The following is a 23,586-nucleotide window of genomic DNA, read 5'->3' as shown; positions in this document are numbered from 1 at the left end:
TTAGAAAAGCGACACTTCAATAGAAACAAGAGCTATCGAACAAACAATCACCAACAGAATGATCTTTCTTTGCCGACGTGGTGCCTTCGAACTTCTTCCGATGATCGGTACGAAACCGAGTCACCGGCAGCCGTGCTTACGCTGAGCACGCTACGAACCAAAGTACAAAGCGACGAAGATGCGGTGGCTTCAAACCGCTCACGGTGCTCAGTACCGAGTAGCGGTAGAGCTTACGATTGGTTGCTATCTTCGGTTTTTCGTTTAAAACGAACCGATTAAAGCTCACCAAATGTCTCTCCTACATTCAAGTTTCAGTTCTCTTTCTCTAACGTGGAAAATTACTTGCGAACGTCTAGATAATTTCTCACCTTTTCTTTCGCTCTTTACTAGTTGAATATTCTGAATATTTAGCGAATAAATAATTTAAACTGCCTCATTGCATTCAGGAATGCTAGCACTCTTGAGTAAAACTAAAACACTTCATATTCTTGCATCAAAAATTCACTAATATTGCATGCTTTCTTGCATCTAAAAGTGAAATTGAAAACAAGATTGCAATGTATATACGCACATGAATGGATTGATGGCTTGGTCATTTCATGTTAATTATTTCTCGCGTAATTTTTCAAAGGGACCTATCTAACATTGAGATATTCTCTCCTCTCTCCCTTTTTTTTCGATTATAAACGCAACAGAAGAGGGCAATATTAGACATGACCTTTTGAAAAGTTTCACGAGATTCATGATTGATTTTTCAGCGTGAAGTTTTGTAAACCGAGCGGTTTCGCTTGCAACATTCTTTGAGAGAAGTCGATTTGCGTTCAATATTGAGGATTTAGTTAGCAATGTTGGGTATAATAGCTGTGTTTGTAGGATTTACCATCAATTAATACATTACAAATGGCTTTACATGATTGTAGCTAAAGTTACAGGACGTGTCAATCCTAGATTTTTTTGGGGGATATTTCTATTTTTTGTTTCTTAAAGATTCCTATACGTTTCTCAAGTTAAAATGAAAATTTTTGAAAGAAATTCTTAGAATTCGCTTCAATGAACGTTCATGGAAAGAGTTCTGGAGTAGTCCGTGGAGATATAATGAACGGTTTTTTGGTATGGTTTATTTTCTTGTGGAATATCTGGATGTTTTCCTGAAGACACCTCTTGACGAAGCAACTTTTTAAAGTTTTATTTATGGGTCATCCTATTTCACAGTTTTTGCTTCTAAAATGACTCTAGACATTTAAGAGTTCCATTTCAATATTTTTAAAATAATTTTCTTATTCTATGAGAGATTTCTCGGTAATCACTCCAGCGATCCAAAAATCTTGAAAAGATTTCTACATAAATTGTCGCTTACTTAGGCAAATCTACGAAGTTTTTGAGGAATCATACCAGAAAATATTAGAAAATTTTTTCTTGCAGTTCCTACGCCCATTTTTCCAGAAATCTGACGAAATTGCTTGTCAAATCGGTCAGTCACAGAACTCGACCACCTTCGATTTGCAGTAAATTTTGCACATGATTTTGGTATGATACAAGAAAAAAAAACACATTGAAAAACTATTTTATGTTTTTTCATGAAAAATTCTAAAATAAAACTTAAACTTTAAATTACACAAAAACCCCATTTTTATTTTTTTTTAATTTTCACCATAGAATCTTGATAGTAAACAGATGTTTGGGACAATATTTCACGATGGAGATTTTTGAAATGATTCTAAACCATAATGATTATACGGATAGAAGTAGCCATATTCGAATTATTTCGAGTTTATTGCAAAAACTATTATATAAATATTAGAATGTACCATTTTATTAGTTATTCGCAATTCTCCTTCAACAATAATACGTTTACGAGAGTATAGACCATATTTCTTTCCACTTACTTATTTTCCTTGATGGAGAATCGCGAATACCTAATGAAAATGACCCATTTTAATATTTAATTTTTTTTAACACTAAACTCGATATAAATCGAAAAGGGCTACTTTTAACGAAATTATCCATTTAATAATTATGGTTCAGAATAATTTCAAGATTCTTATTGTATCATCAGAACATATTAATTTTGACAAAATCAAATTTTTGAAAATCGGCCAAAAGAAAAACTTTTTTATTAGAAATTTTTCCATCATGAAACTTTGTCCCAAACATCTGTTTACCATCAAGATTGTATGGTGAAAATTTAAAAAATATTGAAAATGGGTTTTTTGTGCAATTTAAAATTTATTTTTTCTTTTTGATTTTTTTTTATGAAAATAAATAAAATATTTTTTCTGTGTACATTTTTTTCACTTCAACTTTTTCATGAAACATTTTTCTCTAAAATCAACAGTTTTGGAGTTAGAATTTTTCAAATAAGTTGCATGCAAAAAATTATAGGCCAATTTAAGAAGTTATTTTTGAGCTAAAATGTTCAATTTTTTCTATAGAAAACACTTATTCTACCATATCGAAAACATGTACAAAATGTTATCCAAATCGAAATCTATCGATCACGATTTTCATTTTTTCGACCCATTCTGGATGGAATTCTTCTACATTTGGTGTTATTGCTCAGGCATGTGGTCCTTAGGATTCCATTTTTAAACAATAAATCGAAACTAGTCCTGGAAAGCTTTGAGAATTCCATAAGATGTTCTCGAAAGATGTCTGCAAGGAATTCCAAAGACCTGATAAGTTATAAGCAAAGGTTCGACAGAAAGGTAATCTTTAAGCTTTTTTGACGTTTGTAAGAACTATAAGTTTTACGTCTTGTCTCGCATCGCGTTTCGTGAATGTCGTGTAGTTCATACGTTAGTATAAATCACACAAATTGATAGTGAAAGGTGTGACGAAAACCTGCTTTAGGAAAAATGGTTTGAAGTTTTTCAGCAATTTCCCACTCAAATTGCATGGGAACCGAATATGAAGCAAATGTTTCACGAATTATGTTAATTTTTCAATTGATTGGAAAAATCATGGTAGGTTATAACAATGAAACTTTTTTTGTTGGACCAAAACCTTCGCAGAAATTTTTCACAAGCACTTTGGAAATAACTTACAGATGTATGTGAGAAAAGCCTCTTAATGTGTTGTGTCGAAACTTTGTCAAGTGATATCTTCGACTAAATAAAATAGTTTTCCAACAAGTTCACAAACCTTTGCCAGAAATGCCTTCAGGAATTTCGATAGAAATACTGCCGAAAATTCTTCACGTATTCTTCTTTCTGTATCTTTACAAATTACAGAAACTGTAAAGGAAGCTCTGTCAATTACAAATCAGAGCTTATTCATAAAGTTTGCCGGATATTACTGAAGTAATACGACAAAAAATCTTAAATCAATTATATCAGTAATTTTACAAAATATTTTTACCAGAATCCTGACCTGAGATAAGCCAATTATTTCTACAGCATTTCTTTTAAGCATTTAAAAAAACGACAGGAAATCATAAGATACTGCTTGAATAATGTATGACTTATCTCAAGTCAACATTATGATGACATCAGTTACCTAGAAGCCAAAGCTATGATAACAGCGCGTGATATCATGGCAAGATAAGCAACTCGACCAACCCTATCATTGCCAATTGAGTAAACAGTATTTGTCACCATCTGTAACAAAGTCGTATCTCCGAAGCACCGTCACGAATAAATCACAATCTAAGCCTGGGCTTCCTCACATTTCGATCTATGCAAACGACAACAACCGAAAATCCAAACTCAACAACTTTTGCCAAACACATTATAATTTATGAACCAGCCACCATTTTTCGGTCAACTGTCTTCATAAATCATTGACTCACGCGCGCTCGCGCGGTCGTAATTTCGTTCACAACAACTCGACTTTAGGCATAAGCCAAACCGACCGAAGCACAGTGATCCATAGCTGGCCAAGTGTCAAAACTATTAATGATATAAACTATTCACCATATTCTACTTTAATTTATTTTAATGAAATGTTCAAATATATCTTATATATCAAATATTTGATTCAGCGAACATTCCTGTCAAATTTTTTAATGAATGAATTAACTCATAACGCGTGGGTAGAAAATGAATAAATTAAGGGTGAAATTATGAAAAAAACAAAAATCCACGTGTTCAGCTGGGATTCGAACCCAGGAGTCTTGTATGCTAGACGAGCGTTTTACCAATTAAGTAACCGAGCCACTTGGTGACCCAAAAACGTTACAAGTTTCAAATTCAAATCCCCACAGACTTTCATCAGTTATGCTGTGTCAATGAATTATGTTTTAGGAGCGATTTTGGTGAAATTCTCACAAACGTTTGTATGAAATACGACCACTGTGCGTCAGTGGCGCTAAAAATTTGCCGCCATCATCCGCCGGAAAGCGCAAGCACGATTTAAATTTATGCTAATGCCGGCTGGCATCATACTCCGGATTTTTTTTCTTTTGCTTTCATCCACTGTCTAACAATTTGGCTGCCAAAAACTGTACGAAAGAACTAGGAGCCCTGACAGCGCAGCCAGGAAAAAGAATATATCACCATCAAAAGTTCACTTATGGTCCGGTTGCGGTGTTTCGGAAAGCTTCTCTATAGTGACGACTCACTCACCCCATGAAATTATGTTACCAAAAGGTGATGGGGTGTGGACTGTATGACAGTAGCCCGAATGCCATTACCCCGAAGTCTTATTATGCTAAGCTTGATTCAGAAATTCAAAAATTGCGTTCATCTGCCCGTAAATATCACCGGTTTAGTTGGTTTTTGATCAAATGATTCTAACATAAGTTGGAAGTGCCAGTTTTGGCCATATTGGTTTCCTGTTTTGCCATACATAATAATTTGAATGTTTTCAGATTTTCTAATAGCTTTGTGTGTTTAGTGTATCTGATATATTTTGAATGAATATTAAAACAATAAAAAAAAATGTGAATGTTTTTGAAGTTTTTAGGGGGAAATTAGTAGGGAACTATTATAGCCATAACGGGTCTACTTTCCCTACTTGGTTTCATTGTACTTTTAGTCAAGCGTTGATGAATTCGCTCTCATTTGATTGTTAAGCACGGTCAAAGTATGCGAAAAAAAAACATCCCATCGGTTCATGATCGGAAATTTTTCGTAAATTGTAACAAGCTTGGTAAATAACAGCAACGAATGAGAGCCCCAAAAAGAGAGCGATGATAAAACTCGTTTTTCCACTTTTTTACCAATGGGGGTAGGTGTTTTATTTTACTGACATGATAAACAATTTCTGAACATCCTATGGCAAAAGTGTCCCCCAGGTTTGGAGCTTGTTTTAATTGGTTTAAACATGTACTGTTATTCCTCCTGGTCTAATCAGAGCTGTAGCAGAAGATGATAATCATAATCTCATAACACGGATCATGTTTATTACAGAGGGTGATATTTGAGAGATATTCTCAATTTTCTTAGAAAATGACCCCTGTTGAAGTCGTAAATATTAGTGTGGGATTACGTCGAATCGATATGACTAGTGACCATTCGGGGTAATGGCGGTCGGAGTAGGAGAAGATGGTTTGATGCCACGGCATACGGATCTCTCACACTCCACCTGCACACGACAAATTTACCGAACTAATTATCAAGTCATCTCCGTTGACCTCGTGATCTTTCGGTTCGGTCGTGGTGGTTGTTCGACAACGGATCCGAGAGACGAGGCGAGAGGGCGCTCGTCGAACCGTTATGTTCGGTCGAGATCTCTTGACCAATGGAACGTATTAATAACTGTTCCGTGGCATCTTGCCTTGCAGAACCCTAATAGCTTCGATCACGACTTGGCCCAGCTTTGGGACCGATTGGTGCCGGTGTGTTGCCGCCGATGTAGATGTTGCGAGTGAAGCTTTAAATTAGATTTTTGCTCGGCTTCAGTCCTGGTTGGGGTTTAACCCTTTTGGCAGTGGTCGTGATTGAGATTTGTCTTCTCGCGCTTCTTGATGAGCGTCCGCGGAGATACCGAGAGAGAGAGGGTTTAAGGTGAACACGGAGAAGCGACCGATCAGCAGCAGTGTCCGGGTTCGGGTCGTAGTCGGTTGTGTCGTGCTTGAGGTCGGCGGGCGGAACGAACGGATCAATGATGAACGGATCCGCTCAACGTAGAAGAGAAGGGAAGGAACAGAACGATAAACGTGCCGAGATCCTCGGGCACAGGTTGGCGAGATTGGCATCAGGTTGAAACAAAGTCGTGTCCATTTCATTATTAGCGGCGTTTTTGCGATCGGATTAAAAAGGGTTGAATCGGTTCATTTGATTTATTTTTTGCGTTGGAGTTTAACATATAATCATTTTCTGAATTGTATCACTTTTCAAGCATCATGAAGCTCTGCTGTTTTGAACAATGAAGTCACTCTTTTTGATTTGATGTTGTAAGAAAGTATTTGAAACGTGGGACGTCTAGTCAGTTTAGATTAGACCAATATGGCTAGGATTTCCTAAGCTGAGTGGTTAGAGTCCGCGGCTACAAAGCAAAGCCATGCTGAAGGTGTCTGAATTTGATTTTCGGTCGGTGCAGGATCTTTTCGTAATGGAAATTTCCTTGACTGGGCATAGAGTATCATCGTACCTAACACACGATATACGAATGTGAAAATGGCAAGTTTGTCAAAAAAAGCTCTCTGTTAATAACTGTGGAAGTGCTCATTGAACACTAAGCTGAGAAGCAGGATCTGTCCCAATGAAGACGTGATGACATTAAGAAGAAGAAGAGGAACAAGGAACAATGAAGAGAAATCGATCATGTTAATTCTAAATACAGCATCTAATCCTAGACTATGGAATGAATACTCAATTTAGTCAAGTGAATTTAAAAAAGAACGTTTAGATTAGAACCAATATGGCTAGGATTTCCATTAATATCGGTACAACAATAAATACATTTTATCGTTCTCATTCTTAGTTATGAATTGTTTTATTGAAAAAGCTAAAAGCTGGTTATAAACATGCAATATCATCAAAAACCTATAGCTTTTAAGCTCACCGTCATTGACAACGCTACATCCCTGCCCGGCCTGATGTCGTCTGACCGACTTCCAAACGAAGACCGATTATTCTCGGCAACATTCTTGCTTTCACGGCCAAAGGTCTTTCAAACTGACCGGGATAAAGAAAAAAAACAGCACAAAAGTAGTCCCTCACTTGTCCATCCACCCTTTGCTTCCATCATCCGTATCATCATAATTCCCCGGATTTCGTTTCATTTAGATAGAGCTACAATGAAAAATATCGGCCAAAGTCGGGCGGCAGAGTTCCCCATCACCGTCTACGTCGGTTCCCTGCCCGGCCTTTGATTGATATTAATACACCGACGACGGACGGCGATCTTGTTTTTAGCATTTCACATCAGTCTTCTGCTGGTTGCTCGTCTGATACTTCTCCTTCTTCATCTGAGAATTACGTCCCCACTGGGACAGAGCCTGCTGCTCAGTTAAGTGTTCAATGAGCACTTCCACAGATATTAACTGAGAGCTTTCTTTGCCAAAGTTGCCATTTTCGCGCAGGGAAGTTGAGGAATTTTCCATTACAAAAAACTCCTGAACAGACCGGGAATTTAACCCAGACACTTTCAACATGACTTTGATCTGCACCCGCGAACGTTACCATAAGGCTAAGGAAGGCCCCAATGATCCTTCTACACAGGTCGAATCGCCGCTTTTTTTGCTCCGGACCGGACCTTTCAACGTGGTTCAATCTTTATTTTGTATTACATGCTGGAAATGCCCTGGCTCCGAATAAAGAGGGAGGAGATCTAGCAACAAAACGGTCAGCCGGTGCACATCGCGGTGAAGTGTAAGCTATATGGTTAGCTACAATTCATCTTTTTCCTGTCGCGACCGTCTTTCCCCTGCCGATGCACTCTCCAGCTTTTTCACAATGGTCGAAAATTATAAAGTTTGGCCAAATTAGTTTTATGGCCACAATCGAAGAAATATCTAATATTAATATGATATTCATTTTTGAAAGGAATTAATCATCGCCATTATCGAAACTTCAACAGCAGTTTTCCTGTTCAAAACTGAAATTCATTCAACAAAAATGTGTTTACTGTGTTTCGGTTGGAGTATAGAATGCAGTGAAGACATTGAACGAAAAAACTGCTTTTGAAAATTCTCAAACTGATGACGGATAAGGTTTTTGAACCGTCCATTTAACCTTTAGTGCTCTGGATATATATGCTAGACGCTAGAGGTTTAGAAAAAGTATGTTGAATTAAGTTGCATTACATTTTGGTCCCCTTGGATTTAATCTAATTAACTTTTAACTTATAAAGATCAGAAGAAAACTTGCTTCTGTCATGTTGTTCAATGATTAAATTTTGACGTTTTTCTGCACAAACTTGCTTGCCAAATTCAAGTGATCGTGTCTGAGCAGAACTATAAATTTTTGATTACACTCAAAATTTAAATTACTGAAGAAAATAATTTATTTTTAACTGTTTGCATATGAAACAAAATTCAATGCACTTATGTGTAGTTTTTTCGACATTTATCTGATAACAGTAGTCTAGAGAACAGTTTTGATCTGAAAGAGAAACTCTAGATTACACTCAAAATTTATTTTGAATAAAAAACTTGAAGGAATCTAACTGTTTAACCTGTTTTTCCATAAATCAAATTTCAAAGCAATGACATGTAGGTTTTTTTCGGCATAAACTGGATTGTACGTGTCCATGTTTCAGCAGAAATAGACATTTTGGATTACACTCAAAATTTCTTCAGCTAAAAACCTACGAAAACTCCGAATTTTTATCCCGTTTGCCTGCTAAACAATGTTAAGTAAAAGCAGTGACATGTAGTTTTGGTGGCATGAGTCCTTGTGTAGAAATCTAGTGAATGTGTTTGGGCAGAAATAGTAATTTTTGGATACACTCATTTTTTTACTGAAAGAGATAAGTAACTTATTTTATTATAATTATTTGCTTATTAATCGGGTTTCAAAGCGATGACATGTAGTTTCTCTACATAAATTTGGATATAGGTCGTATATCCAGCAAAAATAATCTTAGATCACTATTTCTTGTAGTTTACATCTAAAAAACATTCATTAATTATGCCTGTTTTCCAGTAAATCATTTTTGAATTATTTTTTTACAATTTAGATTTACAGATATAAGATACCTGATACTTGATGGCCTATAATCCGCTACCTTGAAATACGCGGAATGGATAATTCCCCTCTACTGGACTCGGTCCTGAGCCAATCGCTTCCAGGCGCCCTGGCGTACCATGTGACCAGCCCAACGTAGCCTGCCATGTTTTATGAGCTTACAAATATCGACTTCTTTATAGGGTAGCAGTTATGAAAATAATGGTTCCCTATTTCGCCATACGTGATAATTTGATTATTTTCAAATTTTTAATCATTCTATGTGTTTTAGTAGTTTGGTATCGAATAAATCTTGATGTTGAAACATTCAAAAATATTAAAAAGGTGAAAGTTTTTGAGAAAACACATATGACCAAATAGGGAACCACTATAGCCATAACTGGTACACTTTCCTTATATTTGGTACAATTCATGATTCATGCAACGCCGCCAGATGCCATTTTCTTGCTAACCACCCAGTATTGCTCACAGCATCTTACGCTCAAAAACCCCGAGCGCTTTCCGGTCGACCTCTTTTAACGTCCACGATTGATGGCCGTAAAGAGCAACCGGGAGGATCAGCGTCTTATATAGCGCGAATTTTGTCTTCGTCTGCAGGCTACGGGACCTCAGCTGGTTACGGAGCCCGTAAAAAGCCCTATTCGCAGCTGCAAAACGTCTTTTCACCTCGCGGGTAACATCATTATCGCACGTCACTAGTGTACCAAGGTAAATAAATTCTTCCACTACTTCAAATCATTCATCACCCAGCAACACTTCACTACCAATATCACGATTGGAATCACGCTGTCTACCGACGATCATGTACTTTGTTTTGCTGGTATTGATGATAATTCCAGTCCTCGCAGTCTCCTTTTTAAAAGGCACGAATGCCTCTTCCACGGCTCGACGATCGGTTCCTATTATGTCGACATCGTCCGCAAAACCTAGGAGCATACGCGACCGCGTGACGATGGTACCGCTTCTTTGCACGCCTGCTCTCCTAATAACTCCTTCGAGGACAATGTTGAACAAAAGATTCGACAGCGCATCTCCTTGCTTCAATCCATCTGAGGTTACCAAGGAGGTTGAAATCTCATCCGTAACTCGCACACTTGATTTCGATCCATCTAACGTTGCACGAATCAGTCTCATCAGTTTCGTCGGAAAACCATGTTCTAACATTTCTCTTCACTGAATCGTACGCCGCCTTGAAATCAATAAACAGATAATAAGCCTGCAAGTTGTTTTCCCGGCACTTATCAAGGATTTGTCGTAAGGTAAACGTTTAATCTGTTGTTGATCGGCCGCACAAAAACCTGCTTGGTATTCGTCGACGAAGGACTCCTCAAGCGGCCTAAATCTGTTGAACAGAATACGTGACATTATTTTGTACGCCGAATTGAGAAGCGTTATTCCTCGGTAATTGACGCACTTCAGTCTGTGTCTCTTCTTAAACAGAGGGCAGATGAGGCCCTCCAGCCTGCAAGCAGGCAATTCTTCTTCCTCCCATATTCTTAACTGAGTGCGGTGCAGTATTTCGTACAGCTGCTCACTACTATACTTGAAAATTTCGGCCGGGAGCTCGTCTTTTCCAGCAACACTACTGTTCTTCAACTCTCTGATTGCCTTTTTAACATCATCTAGCGTCGAGGGCTCCACAGCTTGTTCATCGTCGCTGATGGTTAATCTGTTCTGAGACTCGCTGATGTTCTCTCCGTTCAACAAATGCTCAAAGTACTCTTTCCACCAGGCAGCCCCCATGGTTTTGTCTGTCAGTAAGTTACCTTCACGGTCATTGCACATGACGCGAGACGGCGCTGATTTTCTCCGCACGCCATTGACAGTTGCGTAAAATCTCCGCATATCGTTTTGTTCCATGCTGTTCTGCGTCTCAATAATGATATCTTCTTCATACTGATTTTTCTTTCTGCGGTGGATTCTTTTCTCGGCTGCTCTCGCTTCCTTATACAGCTCTCTATTTTGCCAGGTACCAGGCAGTAACATCCGGCTTCTGGCAATATTCTTCTTATATGCCACCTTTTGGCACTCCTCATCAAACCAACCGTTCCTTGGTCGTCTCTGAGTAATACCTATCACCTCTCGCGCTGCTGTGCTCACCGCTCTGTGGATAGACTCCCACAAATTGTTGAGGTTGTTGTCTACGTTGGTTCCCCATGTCCGATCAAGCTTCTGGTGGTTTTCAACTGCAACTCCGTCTGTTGATAACCGCTGATTTTTGAATCGCAACGGTCGCTGTGCTTTTGTGTTCGCCACGGTAGACAACCGTGCGTGAATCTTATTGACAACGAGATAGTGATCAAAGTCGATGTTTGGACCTCTGAAGCTTCTCACATCGATGACATCCGAAAAATGCCAGCCGTCCACTAAAACGTGGTCTATTTGGTTGCAGAGATCACCATTTGGGTGCATCCAGTTGTGATTTCGGATGGCTTTGCGTGCAAAGTAGGTGCTGCTGGTGGGCATCCCTCTAGCTGCAGCGAAAGTTAGTCTTAGGCCGTTGTCATTGGTGGCGGAGTAAAGGCTCTCCTTACCAATTATTGGACGGAAAAATACCTCTCTTTCAACCTGAGCATTGGCATCCCCGATAACAACTTTTACGTTATGTTTTGGGCATTCTCCGTAGGTCTTGTCGAGACCATCATAAAACGCATCCTTCTTGTCGTCGGGTTTATAGTTTGTCGGTGCATAGATGTTGATCAGACTATAATTTAAGAATTTGCCCGGTTTTCTATAATTCGATACTTCCCTAACTCAATTGTCTCTTCAATATCGAGTTTGGGAGAGTTGACTGTAAAATAAATTTTAGGTGTAATAAAAAAATTTAGTTTCTGCTCGAACATATTCACAAATCTTTTATATTTAAATTTTCGTTTAAAAAAAACAGTACGTCATCGCTTTCAATTTGGATATTTAGGCAAACAGGTTTAAAAAATAGGAGCGTTGTAGTTTTTATTTGAAAGAAATTCTGATTTAAATCAAACATTTCTAGTTATGGCTACACATGTTCACTGGGCTTCCGTAATTTGATTCATGTCGAAAAAACTACATGTTATCGGATGAAAGCTTGATTTGAAGGTAAACAGGTTTGAAAAATTGGGTTTAAGTAAAGAAAACTTTGAGTTTAATAAAAATATTGTTTCTTCTCGCGAGCATGTTTATAAGAGTTTTTGAACTATCAATAAATATCATATAGGGAAAGTGTACCAGTTATGGCCATAGTGGTTCCCTATTTGGCCATATGCAAAATTTGGATAACTTTTTAATCTTTTTGAATGTTTTAACATCAAGAAACACAAACGATTTTTCAAAATGTGTAAGCATTTAAGATATTATATATGGCGAAATAGGGAACCACTATGGCCATAACTGGTACACCTACCCTATCATCGCTGGCTTTGTGCCAAAAAGCATGTCAGATAAAACTAGGAAGTGCCTTTAACTCAATAACTTAAGATAGACTGCCTATTTCGAGAACTTTTGAGTGTGCATTATTTTTTTTTGTACAGTCGAAGCTCGTTATAGCGACATCGCAAGGGACCGTCGGTATACGGAGATGTCGCTATAAAATCGTCGTTATAAAGAGGTTGGATGTCGTTATGGAGCATGGAGGAATAGAACGATCATAATATGTACTAAAATAGCTAAACGAATGTCGTTATATTGAGTAACTATTGAATATAACACTAATGTCGCAATAGAGAACGGTCGAAACAGAGAAATGTCGCTATAAATGTCAAACTTAGTATGGGAACTTGGAGGGACCATTGGAAATGTCGTTATAGAGAGATTTGTCGCTATAAAAGTTGTCGTTATAACGAGCTTCGACTGTAATAGTGTTTGTAGCTATTTATTGCTGTAAGAATTTTGGAAGTTACTCAAATAAGTGGAATGTGCATTATCAAAGTTAAAATTTGGATTTCTCTTAATTTTTTATCGCTTCAAATTTGAATTGACAAGTTAAAATGGGGATTTTCTTAGTCATTTTTATTTATTTAAATTTTAAGTGTAATAGAAATTGTCTATTAGAGTTTAACATGTTGACTGCACTGTAAGTAGAATTTGAATGCTGAAAAAATATATTTAGTTGATTTCAATCTAGTGTTCATTAAAAACGTGTTCTTTGTCTCGATTTCTCTTATCTCGATGGTCCCTTCGATATCGAAATGTGGAGAGGTGACTGTATACATATCCGAAGCACCAGAAGTTTGGCTGTCGAAATTAGCGGCCTACCCAAATTCGCCTCGTTATGGATGCTCAATTGATTTGTTTTCAAATACATGTGTTATTCTTCTTATTAATTACGATTTTTCGAATCTGATAAACTTAAAATAGTAAATTTTTCGATAAGCTTTGACACAATTCTCATGCAAATTCAGTTAACAAAAAAAAATGTATTGGTTTAATTGTTCTAGGGAAAATTTGAACACCCCTAGGAATAGTTTCTTCCATTCGTACAAAACTTGAGAACGTCTGTTTGTCTGTGTTGTGACATAATGTTTCATTTTTTTCTACTCTAGCTAATTTGACGACATAAAGTTAAAGAAATTTTAATTTAAGTACAATTTGAATCAAGAATCCGAAGGATACAATAAGTAAGATATGTTTTAAAATGCCAAAAAATTTCAAAACTATTCTAGGTAATTTTGGCCACTACTTTGTATGGAGCCCGGCCGTTGTGCTGTCGTCGCGCGAAGGCGGCGTTTTGTGTGATGCTCTTGTTTTGACTTGTAGCTGTTTGTATCTCGTATACATGCTGCGGTCGGTTACCCACAGGAACCGAAACACAAATATTGAATATTCTTTTGCCCTCGGTTGGGACGACGACTACGGACTACGGAGATGATGAATGCTGGATTGGCTTGAGGTGGATCATGCGGACAGTGATTCCTGTTTCTTTGATGAATTAATTAGGGAGTGCAACAGGCATCGAGCAAAGCAAATCAGAGCTGGGTGGCGTTGATTGATTGGCTGCACAATTTGGGAATGAAGAAACATGTGATTTCTGATGAAACAATTATTTAGAGTTTTATGTTGGCTGTCTTTCTGGACAAAGCTTTTGGCGTAGGAACAAACACATAATTTAAATAGTCCAAATAACATGAAAATGTTCAAAATTTTCCATAAAATTTGGTAGAGTTTTCGTAAATCCCATCAAAGCTGTGCATACAATGACATTTTCCTGAAAATATTGGAGTCCTGAAAATCATTTTCTTTACTTAGCCTTTGTTTCTACAGAATATTTTGCGTAGTTCATCCAACGATAAAATGAAAAATGAAATTGGAAGACATTGAAATATATAAAGGACAAAAAATCTTGAAAAATGTGATGTATACGGAAAAAGAAGAACAAAATTTAGAGACGAAATTGTAGAAAAGTTTGATATAAGGAATGGAAAAAGGTCAATTTAAATGATCGAAAGGGCAAACATTTGTATGGACATAAGGTCAAATGAATGAATGTTCAAGGTGACAAAATGTTGAGGGAAACCTGAGGGATGCATTACATAGTTCCTAGAAAAATCTCTAGGTAAATTTGTGGTGGAACTTTGGACCTTCCGAGGCACGAGCTTGAATAATTTCGATAAATTGAAGGCGTTTTTAATTTTATGACAAGACGAAGTAATCCATAGTAAAATATTGGTATTGAATCAGAAAAGGAATGTAAGAGGTAGTTAACTTATCGGAACTTTCAGAAACAGTCAATTCTTCATAACTTGATATTGGAGAAACCGTCGAGTTAGGGAGGTATAAAATTTTAGAACACCAAACCTGTGCAACTACGATCCATCATCGAGGTAGCCATGAAGATACATTTTTACTAAAGTTCTCTAGCTTGATATCGAGATGTGGAATATCGAGAAAGGGAGAGTTGACTGTATTATATTATGTTTAAGGCGGTTTACAGTTAGTCAAACTGTTTATGATGTAGGGTTTAAGATTAAACCAAATTTAATCCAACGCTTCGTCCGTCCGTACTTCTTGAGCTCATTCGCACTCCACACTTAACATTGTTCATTCAATCTGAAATCTAACAAACCAAAACAGCAAATCATGGACCAACTGGTTACCACCTTGTTCTTATGTGTCCGAACCAGAACTTCACCGACCGTAACAACCGTACATCACATCACGCGCTCCACGAAATGCAAACCACGGTCCCTAACTTCCCCGCGGGAACCGGAAGGCGTCAATTCAGATCGACAAATCATGATGATGTTCTAAGCCGCTGGTGGCATTTTGCTCTACATAATTTCTCCCATCCCCAGACCACACGATTCGTCATCATATCCACAGCGAACCATGGAAAGAGCATCCGTAGTCCGTTCGCTTAGCCCGTCAATCAACCACTTCTCACCGAAGCAACCATTACATGTCTCTGACCCCTCCGAGACAAAAACATCATTTCGGTGGTCGGTAGTTCTAGAGAGTTTATGGATAGGCCGCCGCTGCTGCTGCTGATGCTAAGGGATCATTAATTATCCGGACCGATCGCCACCAACCTATTGAGAGAATGAGGAGAACTGACATCGCAACGGCGAGCAGTGGTCGGCGCTAAGAACACTCCGTTTCGGCAGCCCCCCGCAAGCAACCAACCGGAGCAATGGTAGATATGCACATGAGCATAGGCGTAGCACATGCATAAGCTTGGAAGGGAACCACAAATGTTCATTAAAAGTGTTTCAATTTTTTTTTAATTTAATCTGTTATATTTTCTATAAATACTATCCTTCTCATAAAACAGTGCTCTGTGAAATTTTCAGCTTTCTAGGTTGTGATTTGAACATGGCCTAAAGACAATGTAGGTTTGTATGGAAATTACTATGGGAAAGTTTTAAAAAATGTCCCATACATGTCAGTACTGTAATGTAACTACAAACTTATCAACCCATAAAGAGAGCTCATTCTTCTTTTGAGCTAATTTTGTTCAGGATTTTTGTAGATGCTTGCAGGCACCAATTTGAATCCAATTTGAAGCTATATAATAGCAAACAAACTCATGATTATTTCTACCCGTCAGATTATTTCTTTATTTGCAAATTGAGGTTTTACTATGGTTTGTATATACCGTGCTGCATCGAATTACCGGATGTTTCAAAAGCTGGACATTGGCCCTTTTCACGGTGTTTTTGGACCAAATTCCGATATTTTTCGCCTAGTATCCATAGTTAAGATGTCCTCTACATTCTGCATGCACAAAAGTTGTGATTTAAGACCGGTGTCCGGAATTCCAGACATCAAGACCTATCGGATCAACACGGTACTGATATTCCAGTACAATCGAGTTCGGAACATTTTCCAAAATTTCATTATAGTAATTTCCATGTATCCATATATGGACCACCTTTAAACCAACACCGAAAAAGCTGAAAATTTCACGAAACACTACCATATTTAGAAATTTTGAACCGCCCTTGAGCATTGATTGGCCAGAATAATCAAAAATGCACAAGGAACCATAAGACGGAACTTGTTTACCAGTTTACGATTCTACCCAATTACCCCGAATGCTATTACCCCGAATGCTATTACCCCTAATGCCGTTACTCCGAATTCCAAAACCCCGAACGACCCATAACCCCGAATTATATTACCCCGAAGTCCAATATCATGAGGAAATGCCATCTATGTCATCATGTCAAGATAATTGTTAATTCGGGGAAATAGCATTCGGGGTGATAGAATTCTGGGTGATAGTAATTTCGGGGTAATGGTATTCGGGAAAATGGAATTCGGGTAATGGGGTAGAATCCAGTTCACCACTTCAATGTACAATTTTGAGAATTCCAAACATTTTAAAGTCAAAAACGGCGCTGGTCATGTTCTTACGGTCATCAGTAAATGGAAGTTTTTGTTGGTGGAAAGAATCCAAGAGTTACACATTCTGAATCCACCTTGGTGATCGATTCATATAGTTTCAATTAAAAAGTCATCTAGGAGCACCAATTTTCGACCCATCACTAGTTTTTGACCCATTTATACGAGCCCACTTTTGTATAAATATCCTAAAATTGGCACAGCATTCTTGTAGGTCGCTAATTAGTGCTTTAACCCTATTGACATAGACCTATACACCAATCTAATTGCCTGCGTAGTAGTGCAATGTTAACAATATTGTCTTCGTTTGCTGTAAAAACTGTCACAACATTGTTTTTGTTTGGTGTGAGAAAGCAAACGTGCTGCCGAGCATGCACTCTCTTATTGGACTAACGTTGAACGGAACGGAACGAAAGGAAATAATAGTGTTATCCACGATTATATACCGAGTATACCTCTGCATCTTCGTGATAATCACAGGGAAAGCATTTATTAGGAGGAGGGTTCAAATGAACAATCCTCTTTTGCTTTCTGACGGAAATGTCGACTCTAGAAGTCGAACCAATCTTTTTTTGTGATGCAAAATATGAATAAAGGTATGGTTCTCGCAATATGTGTGAGGTGAACATGAATGCAAATATGCTGACACTTATAGTGAAGAACTCATCATTTTTTTACGAAGATCCTTAAACGTGACATTAATTCCGTTGTCACAATAAAGATGTGTGTCAGTATATTTAACTCAATTAAAATAGAAGCATTAAACGAACTCACCAATGAATCGTCGACAGGGCGGTTGCCAATCGCCTACAGTTTCTTCACCTACTCTTCCTACTCACCTTCTCCAACTTCCTCTTATTGGGACTTCGCAAAACACCTTTAATATTTTATTCTATAATTGTGCGCATAAACGACTATTTTACCCAACTTCTGTGCCCTTTTTGCATGCAACTTTAAACAATGTGAACAAAGTAATGGTTCCACTGATCGTCAATTCCAGCCTGGCCGGTTACTGACATGGGATATAAGGATCAAGATCTTCTCAGAGTTTTTCAAGAAGTTTGATTTTTTTCCCTGGTGAATTTCTCTGGAGATTGTTAGAGTCTGAGACCATACTCGTCCACGAACATCCAAGGGTATTTCAAGGATCTCTCTGAGCGAAATTCTAAAACATCTTTCAGAAATTCCTCAATAATATCTCCGTGGATTACCTTCTAAGATTCTTGTTGAATTAACACCAACAACTACTCCAAAAAAATACGAACTTTGTTGGGATCATCAATATTTCAACAGAGATATTAAACTTAAAACTAAAAGTAAACTTTTCAAACATTTGTGAAATCCAAAACAAAAAAAATGGAATAATTCCTAGGAAGATTCCCTGTTTGAATATTTCAAGAAATCCCAAATAAGAACATACAGGCATCTCTCAAGGGAATTCAAAGATTAATGCCTTGAAAAATCAATGTAACATGTTTATGATCTACTTTGATATAATTCCTGCAGGATCTCAAAATATTACACTGAAAGCGCTTCTTGAAAAAAAAACCGGGATCATTTTCCGAAGAGACTGTTGAAAAATTCCCAAATATCTTGAGTTTTTTGAGGAACTTCATGAAGAGAAGCTAGTTTAAATACTAAAAAAAAACTCTGTGAAGTCCCAGAAGAAATATCTGGAGGATTCACTACAAGTAAGTACATTAAGTAATTCCTAAATAATCCTAGAAGGAATGCTTGTGAATGTATGCTCAACTTAGAATTAGAATTAGAAGATTATTAGACACTAAACAAATTCAAATTATCGGGAATATTCAGCAAACTTTCTTAAAGAAGCCTAAAATGCATTCCTGGAAATGTTTTTAAGATGTTATCTTAAAACATCTCAAGGAAATGATAATAAATCCTCTAGCTGTTTAGGTGAATACCTATAAGTAAATGAAAAACTGAATTTAGCACTATATCAATTAAATCTACTAGAGTTTGTATCCTTTGACATATACGTGTATTTTGACCTCAACTAGTGGAATGAAATGGTATAGTACTAAATTTATTTATTCATTTACTTATCTTAAGGAAAATTTCTTTGAAGGAGCCCTGGAGGTATTCCTGTCCACGGCAGTGCTTGGAGATATAATTTATAAAATATCTGAAGGAATCATCGAAAAATGTAGCAGATGAACTAACCTATGAATAAACCTCAAGTGAATAAAAATAAAAAACCTCTGGAATGTTTCATGAAGAAATTTTTCGCTAGCCTTTTCAGTTTCTGAATGAAATGGCTCGGAATCTCAGGTTGCTTTTTACAAAGAATATCCAGTAAACAATCAAATCTTAGTTACTTTAAAGGGATCTTTGAACGAGCTCATTTAGTTATCAATTGTAGATTTCGTAGAGAGTGAGCAATTTAGTCGGATCTGTTTGTCAGTTGAATTAGGTCGATTTATTTTGCTCATATGAACTTCAAGCTAGCTTATCGCTCAAATCTTCAAAGTAGCTTCCGGTAGTTCAAATGAACTAAGCTAAGGTGATATTACCTAAGATTTTTTGTTGTTTGGTTATTAAAGGCCACCCCAATGTGGAGCGATCCTTTAAAAATTTCCTTGACAAATTGTTTAAAAAAAGGTGTATGAATTTATTTTAAAATCATTTGTGTAAACATCTTGAGGTGAAAGACTGATTTAGGAAAATTGACTCTTTTTTTTTTCAAGTAATAAATTATAACGCAATTCTATAAATCACTGCGGAACACGTTTTGTCTCTAGAACCAAAATACCGCTTTTTTACTTAATTTAGGGTTGCAGAACCCATTATTACCGTTTACAACACGTTTGATTTTTTTTGGATATAAGCTGCTTAATATGCTAAATTTGACGATTTCAGCCAAGTTGCATGCAAGTTTGTCAGCTTGTATGGACATTTTTTGATTAAATTGCCACAGAACTCAATCTTCAAGTGTAAGTAATACTTATCAACAAAGTTCACAATACTTTCGAGACTTAAAGGTTAGTTTTTGATGGGTTAGAAAAGTATTGTATCTTGCTATAGAGCATAGCATAGACTGACTGTACATGTCAATAGTTGATACTCCGTGATTGATCGGAACTGTTGAGAATTGCACTTCGATGCACATTTTAGCAGCTCTCATATTACTGACCAATAACGACACCAGTGAAGTCCTTACAGTCAGTTTGGATAGTTTGAAAATATATTAGGAGAAGTTTGAAAAAAAAACTCTGACATTCAAAATATCGAAGTATTTAAAAGTTATTTTTAGTATTAAAAAAGAATTGAAAGTTATGTATGATAAAACTATACAAAACAAATATTAGCGTTAATGCCGACACTTGAAGTGATGAACCATCCATAGTTTGTTTGAAAACTACCCTTATGTTACGTTGCGATGATAAAAATTGCGTTATTATAAGCGTGAAACGTGCTAACCAGTTGTTAATCCATTCTCCACTGAACACGAAACATATACGCACTCACACAACATGAATCAGACACAGCGCCATGACAAAAGGAAACAAAAACACGATTGCTTCAGCTTTAACTACGCACTGCCCAGCAAAAGGCAACACGATTGCTTGGATTTTCAGAACGCTCCCTATTGTATCTTACCGTATAAGAGAAACGAAAATTTTGTACGCAGACTGCAAGTATATTTAAAAAGTCGATTAAAACTGAATGTAATCGTTCAGTTTAACTCAAATTATATCTTGAATGAAAGAAAAAGTCCTATTTCCCATGCTTTGGGGATAAGTTCACTTAAATATATGATAAATCGTTATTTAAATTTCATGTAAACATCGATGAAATCTGTGTTTTATACAACTTTGGCGACCTGTAGCTCCAAATTGGGCCGTTTTGGAATATTTCTTCCTGCTGAAACATCAGATTCAGAAACCTAAATCTACCATTTGATCCAAGCAAAAATTTAATTTTGTTACGCTATGATATGAATTCAGGCTACAATCTTTGAAAAATTCAAACAAAAGAATAATTTCCATGGCGAAATGTTTTTCATCGAAAAAAAGGAATGTAACGTTAAATGTCTGAGTAACAGTTGTAACAATTGTATATGAATATGGATGCTAATGACAATCTTAGAAAACTTGAAACAAAATCAAGCATATTTTTTCAATCTGAAGTAGGTATATGCAATAATAAACAAACCGAGATTTTCTTTGCATTTGCTCGACAAACGCATAATCTACATATTGAGTGTACAAAAATATTCCTAAAACCAATTTTAGATATTTTAAATACGTTATAGTTATGTCCTATGTGCACTTTACTTACTGTTTTTAATTTGGCCTTACGTTTGCAAAGCAACTCAACTGTTAAAATTCATAGTGTCATAGTGTCTGAATAACTAATCATATTGGAAGTCGAGAAATTCGGATTTGCACTGCCGACTGGTCGGAAAACTGATGTCGAACATAATCAGTATTCGGTTTAAGATAATGTTTCTCACACATGTTAGTTCTCCAGTTAGTTTTGTTACCCACATCTCTGCCAAGTGCTCCTGTTAGCCGAGTTGAAATTGGAAACTTTCGTAAATTAATATTCGTTGTAATTGAAAATGGCAACTTTTAATTAAATTTTTATGGGTATTTACAAACCAACTTTTTTGCAATACCGATGTATATGATGTGACGCAAGTGCAAAACGAACTTTCAAACCAACGCATCAAGCAAGGTGTATGTAACAATTAAGGTATGATATCGACGAATCATCATGGTGTATGTGACAAGCACTAAGCTGAAGGATTTATTTTGTAATTTCATTTATTTTTCAATCTAGTTCGGAACAAATCGGCATTGCCCAATAGTAGTTAGAAACAGTGTTCTTTCACAAGTTATAGCATATGCAGCAATAGAAAAAATGCAGAACATTTTGAACTGGATTTAAAATGCTTTACAATATATTGCATCGCATTTTTCTCGAATCTTTTCCAGTGTTAGATATGTCGTTTTGTCGTTTATGCTTGAAATATTAAAATTCACAGTTAGATTGTTTTTCTTTTCGTCGGCCAGGTGAGAGGGGCAATGACTCTTCCCCTATGCCCCTCTGACTACGCTCATGCATATAAGTGTATGCGGAGTGGACGGACAGCTTTCATCGGTTGCGCACACATGTCTACCATGTTGCCGTTGCCGTAGTCGGTGCGATGAGATATGGGAGTTTAATTTTCCTGTCGTTCTAAACTAGCGAGGTAGCAGGGCAGAGCGTGTTGGACTAGATGATTTTGATGAAATGTTTATCGAATCGAAAATTAGTTAGCAACACGCACTTTCCCTCGCTAACTCGGCTTCTTCTTCGGTGTTGGTCACCCTTCCACTTCTATGTGGGTATCGTCCACGGAATTTCGATCATGGGAATCATGCAAACAAGGCTCTTGCTTAGAGCGTAGAAAATTGCTGAATACAACGGTTCAGAGAGCTCCGTGAGGACACAAAAGAATGCGCGGGAAGGTCAAGTCTGACGAATTTCGAACGCGATTGTTCCCTTTTCTTCGTCTGGATATGGCAGCTTTATGGTGAAGACGTTACCAGACAGACGGCCGAAAAAAAACTAATGCTGTCAGCAGCTGGCGGATTCAGTTCAGGTGAAGGGATTCCTGGAACGATTATGTGTTTGATGGTTGACCGACCACCGACCGTATTTAGCTGTAGGTAAGGTATCATGCCACGGGGATCTTTGGCCATCAAATTTTGATGATTGGCTTTTGATTATTCAAAGTGGCAGGCCATTATATGACGAAGCTTGAAGTAAGCTTTGTTCCAGAACAAAAGGCTGCCGGTCAACTGCCATTTGACTAATTCGGGTAAACACGCACGGAATAGAACAATTAAATTTGACATGTTTCTCGACATGGAAACTGCGAAACTTCACAAGTTAGCACTGCGCAAATGTGTTTGTACTGTAGCAAAAAATTTCCATTCGAAGAATCGGAAACATCCATTAACGCGCAGGACGCCCTGCTGACCTAACGCTGCTACCATTAAAACACTCACCCGGCGGAGGTCATTCCACCCAATAAAGTATACATGAAGTATGCTGCTGCAACGTTGCAGCAGTGCCCCTTATCGGCATGGAATCTCCCCTGCTGGCAACAAGACGCCTCGCCGCCAGAGTGGGCCTCGTTTTGGTCGGTCAGTCAGTCGCCATCCGACCAAATTGAGTCAGACTTATGACCGCGCTGCCCGTTTCGATAAGCCATCTAACGAAAACTGCATCCAACACGATAACACACTCCCGACGAAAGCTGACACGGGAAAAATCGTGAACGACTTCGGTTCTTATCTCCCCCCGTTCGGAACGCGCGATGCATCATTATCATCCATCCGGCCATCGGAACACCGAAACCGAAGTCCGAAAGCGCGATAAAACCGAGGAAAAAGAATCGACGAGAAGGCGAAACACTGCACTACACAGTAAAAAGTAAACTGTAATAAACTGTAATAGTTAATTTAGCTGTGCATCATTCCTGTCGCAAATACATCTTTTGGACTTACAATACCAGCAGGCAACTGCAGAAATTCTTAGTCTGGCAATCGCTAGAGCTCGTTCAAGATATTGACAAAAAAAGGGGTATATTAGACCGAGAATTGAACCCTGATCTAGTGCGTGGGAGCCGCGTCCGACACTTCTCGGTTACTTCTAACAGTTTCTAGTGAGTTCAAATTGCTAC

The sequence above is a fragment of the Aedes aegypti genome, chromosome 3 (assembly GCF_002204515.2).
Source record: "Aedes aegypti strain LVP_AGWG chromosome 3, AaegL5.0 Primary Assembly, whole genome shotgun sequence".
NCBI classification, from domain to species: Eukaryota; Metazoa; Arthropoda; class Insecta; order Diptera; family Culicidae; genus Aedes; species Aedes aegypti.
This window is presented reverse-complemented; position numbering follows the sequence as displayed.